Below are 5,334 nucleotides of genomic sequence, written 5' to 3'. Positions count from 1 at the left end.
GACACACTGGAATAAATGATTTGACTTTGTAAACAGATGAAGACTGAAGTACTTTCTACAAGAATAAACAATTACAATCTTGCTACTTAATAATTTCACATAATTTAGAGTACTACTCGTTTCTCTGCAAGCGCCTGTTATCAAATACAGTCAAACTTGATTCTAAATGCCAAAGTAAAATTTAAGGTTAAGATTATTTCGCTCGACACAAAACTAAACTGAAAACTGCTAGTAAAAGTTGCGCACACGTTCGACGCGATGACGTCAGATTTCGCGGGATGTTAAACTTGTTCCAGGCGGAGCGCAGCGGCAGTTTTCGCGTCGTTGTCTCTTCAATACGTTCAGCGGTTCAGCAGTTTTCCGGGTACATGCACTGGCCGAATTAAGTGATTCCTGGAAAGTTGCCCACGAATCCACCCGTATTCAGGCACTCCAACGCGCACAGCTAAATATGTAGAAATACCGCCACCAGTGTTCTGACCCATGATGGTAACAAGACTGATCGTTGTCTTCTTCCTCCTAAAGTCCACCACCGTGTCCTTGGTCTGGGTCACATTGAGAATCAGGTGGTTTTTCATACACCACTCAACAAAGCTTTCTACCAGGCTTCTATATTCTCCATCCTGCCCATCCCTAACGCACCCAACCACCAGTCATCAGAGAATTTCTGAAGGTGGCAGCGGTCCGACCTGTAGTGGAAGTCTGTCATGTACAAGGTGGAGAGGAAGGGGGGAGAGCACAGCTCCTTAAGATCTGACAGGCAGGTTCCTAACCACACACACTGGGGTCTGGCAGACAGGTAGTCCAAGATCCATGTAATTATGAGCTTGTCCACCTGCATTTTCTCCATCTTTGCCCCAGCATGAGAGGTTGGAGGGTATTCTGCTGCTCTAATTAGCTGCTGATACTGTACTGAAGTGCCGTGTGTATCTGACCTCAGTAAATACTATGCTCTCATGTATTACTCTGACTGTGTATACTCACATCACAGCAGAGTAAATATTTACTATGCCTAATGTCTGTTTATTCATCTAATTTATTGTAGTGTTTGTATTTTAATGTTTTGCACACTTACACCTGCACGTCTGCACTTTGTACTTTCCATGTTGTTCCTCGTAATTTCACTCTACTGTGTATTGAACATAGATGCAATAACAAAAGTCTCCTGCCTTGACTTGACTTGACTTTTGAATGCACTTGAGAAGTCAAAGAAAATGATTCTCACTAAGGTGCTGTTCTGGTCCAAATGGGAATGTGCCTTCTGCAGTAGATAAATAACAGCATCATCCACTCAAACCTGCTGTTGATAAGCAACTGCTGGGGGTCCAGGAAAGAGCTGACCTGAGGTCTGAGATATGACAACACTAGTCTCTCCAGTACTTTCATGAGGTGGGATGTGAGATTGAAAGAGGAGACAGGTGACTTCTTTGGAACAGGAACAAGGCAGGATGTTTTCCACAGCTCTGGCACACACCATTGTTTAAGGCTCTGGTTGAAAAGATGCTGAAGGATCCTACAAAGCCAAAAGGTACAAACCTTCAGGACTCTCTGGCTGATCCCATCCGGTCCAGCAGCTTCTCACTTTCAGCTTGTCCAGCTGGCTCGTTGTCACCGGCGAATCTTCAGGCAATGGCTGTGAAGTGGCAGGATGTGAATTGGGGTGTGTGAGAGGTGTAGGTGAAGGGAGGGGGGGTGGTGCCACTGCTGATGGAGGGAGATGGTGTCGTGCTGAACCTGTTGAAGAGTATGTTCAATGTGTCCACATTGCTGGGACTTCCTTTGAATTGTTCTGCAGAAGTCTTCCCTCCAGTTTCCTTTTGTTGGCTTCCTTGCTCTGTCTCAGGCTCACCTTCATCTCTCTGTACACTCCTTAGTAGCTCCTTATCCCTCAACCTAAAAGCCTGCTTCTTCCAGTTCATCAATTCCTTCAGATCCTTGGTGATCCATGGTTTGCTGTCAGGAAAACACACAGGCTTGGCTGGAGCAAGTGTCTATGCAGAATCTGATGTAATCGGTCTGTCATCCTGTGTATGTCTCCACTAGCTGATTTCACACAAGTCTCCAGTCTGTGCTCTCAAAGCAGACCTGCAGAGCTTCCTCAGCCTCTGGTGACCACCTCCTTATTGACCTCTTTGCATTTGCATACAGAAGATCCAGCACTCTGTTCTCCCTGGTTGCAGAGTTAATAAACTGGTAGAACTGTGGTAAAGTGGTAGACAGTGAAACATGATGAAAATCCCCAGAAATGACAGGGAAAGAGTTTAGGTGCCCAATCTGAAGTCTTGTGATAGCCAAGAGTATGACGTCACATGCCACTTCCATGCTATCGTCAGGACTCGGAGCGCCTCGCCCTCCTACCCCGAGTCCCAGACGATGTGGATGAAGCATTTGTTGTTACCCATCAGTTAATCCTAAATTAAGTTTTAGTGCTAATTTATTCTGCTCTCTAATGTAAATAAGGATAATTAGAATCAAAGGATACTTGCAAAATGCAAAAAAGAATAATACAGTCAAAAAGATTGAAAAGCATTCTTGCAGAAGGTTACAGAAAAATGAAAAACCAAACTTCAGCCGATGGTTCTGCTGAGGAAGGAGAAGGCTCTCTTCATTTATTAAGTTTCAGGTGACGAGTCGGCTCCCAGATCACCAAAATGCAAAGATTCACCCAATACTTCAGTTTTTATAATGTTTTTCGAATATGGTCAGTGCTCCTCCCCGGGTGCTGTCTTCACTCCTCCTCTCCGACCATCCTCGGGTTCCCATTGGCTGTCATTATATTTGCTGTGTTAAATTTACTTTTACTTTTTGACACCTCTATGCTTCGTCTGACAAGGACCATTTTTAAGACTCTCCATATTGGGCCTTTTTAATTATTTGAGTTATGACCCGTTCCTGCTCACTGCTTGTCTGTTTCGTTTACATTTACGGCATTTGGCTGACGCTGTTATCCAGAGTGACTTACAATGTGATCATTGTTACACTGGTAACAATGTGTTTGGATGTTTGCCCAGGTGGGAATTGAACCCCAGTCTACAGCGTAGAAGGCAGAGATGTTACCCACTACACTGTACTATAGTGCAGTATAGTATAGCTTCTTCTTCTTTCGGCTGCTCCCTTTAGGGGTCGCCACAGCGGATCATCTACCTCCATCTTGCCCTATCCACTGCCTCCTCTACTTTCACACCAACCATCTCCATGTCCACCTTCACTACATCCATAAACCTTCTCTGAGGTCTACCTCTTCTCCTTCTACCCGGCAGCTCCATCTCCAACATTCTTTGCCCAATATATCCACTATTCCTCCTCAACACATGCCCAAACCATCTCAACCTGGCCTCTCTGGCTTTATTTCCAAACTGCTCCACCTTCACTGTCCCTCTGATCTGCTCATTTCTAATCTTGTCCATCCTTGTCACTCCCAACGAAAATCTCAGCATCTTCATCTCCGCCACCTCCAGCTCAGCCTCCTGTCTTTTAGACAGAGCCACAGTCTCCAAACCATACATCATAGCAGGATGCACTGCTGTCTTGTAAACCTTCCCTTTCACTCTTGCTGCTATCCTTCTGTCACACATCAGCCCAGACACCCGTCTCCACCCACTCAATCCTGCCTGCACCCTCTTCCTCACCTCTTTTCTACACTGTCCATTGCTCTGGATACATCCTCATACAGTACCACAGTTCTTGTCTTGGCACCCTATCATATGCCTTCTCTAGATCTACAAAGACACAATGTAGCTCCTTCTGACCTTCTCTGTACTTCTCTACCAACACTCTCAATGCAATAATTGCATCTGTGGTGCTCTTTCTGGGCATGAAACCAAACTGCTGCTCACTGATCTGGACCTCTCGCCTTAGCCTTGCTTCAACAACTCTTTCCCATACCTTCATGCTGTGGCACATCACCTTTATACCTCTGTAGTTACTGCAGCTCTGCACATCACCCTTGTTCTTCAAAATGGGGACCAGTGCACTGCTTCTCCACTCATCAGGCATCCTCTCACTCTCCAGGGTTTTGTTAAACAACCTGGTTAAAAACACCTAAACATCTCCATACCTTCACAGGTATGTCATCTGGACCAACTGCCTTTCCATTCTTCATCCTTTTTAAAGCTGCCTTCACTTCCACCTTACTAATTCTCTGCACTACCTGATCCACTATCTCTCCCCCCGTTGTCCTCCTCTCTCTCTCGTTTCCTCATTCATTAGTTCTTCAAAGTACTCCTTCCATCTACTCAACACTCTCTGTTCACTCACTAGTACATTTCCCTCTCTATCCTTTATCAGCCTAACCTGCTGTACATCCTCTCCAGCTCTATCTCTCTGTTTAGCCAAGAGATACAAGTCCTTTACTCCTTCTTTACTGTCCAGCCTCTCATACAGCTCATCATAGGCCTGAGCCTTTGCCTTTGCCACCATTTTTTTCGCTATGCGACTTGCCTCACGGTACTCCTGCCTACTTCCTTCATCTCTCTGGTTATCCCACTTTTTCTTAGCTGCCTTCTTCTTCTGAATACTCTCCTGGACTTCCTCATTCCACCACCAACTTTCCTTGTCTTCTTTCCTCTGACCAGACGAAACACCCAACACATTCTTGCCAGTTTCTCTCACCACCTTAGCTGTAGTTTCCCAGTCCTCAGGTAGCTCCTCACTGCCCCCAAGGGCCTGTTGCAATTTTTCCCTGAACTGCCTGCAGCCATCCTCCTCCTTCAGCTTCCACCATCTAATCTTTGGCTCTGTCTTCACTCTCTTCCTCTTCTTTGTTTCTAATCTCATTCTACAGACAACCACCCTATGCTGCCTTGCTACACTTTCCCCTGGCACCACTTTACAATCTCCAATCTCCTTTAGGTGGCATCTCCTGCTAAGGATATAATCCACCTGTGTGCACCTCCCTCCACTCTTGTATGTCACCCTGTGTTCTTCCCTCTTATGAAAATACGTGTTCACCACAGCCATTTCCATTCTCTTAGCAAAATCTACAACCATCTGACCTTCCGCATTTCTGTCTTTCACACCAAACACACCCAGCACCTCTTCATCCCCTCTGTTCCCTTCACCAACATGTCCATTGAAGTCTGCACCAATCACTAATCTCTCCTCTCTAGGGACACCATCTACCACTTCATCCATCTTACTCCAAAATTCCTCTTTCTCCTCTAACTGAGGAGACTGAGGAGTATGAGTGTGTGTGTGTGTGTGTGTGCTTGTGTGTTTGTGTGTGTGTATGAGTATGAGTTTGTGTGTGTGTGTGTGTGTGTCACTCTCCCCCCTCTCTCTCTTTCTCTCTCTCTCTCTCTCTCTCTCTCTCTCTCTCGGTGGAAGACCACTTCC

Source organism: Pygocentrus nattereri, chromosome 2 (genome assembly GCF_015220715.1).
Source record: "Pygocentrus nattereri isolate fPygNat1 chromosome 2, fPygNat1.pri, whole genome shotgun sequence".
In the NCBI taxonomy this organism is placed as follows: domain Eukaryota; kingdom Metazoa; phylum Chordata; class Actinopteri; order Characiformes; family Serrasalmidae; genus Pygocentrus; species Pygocentrus nattereri.
This window is presented reverse-complemented; position numbering follows the sequence as displayed.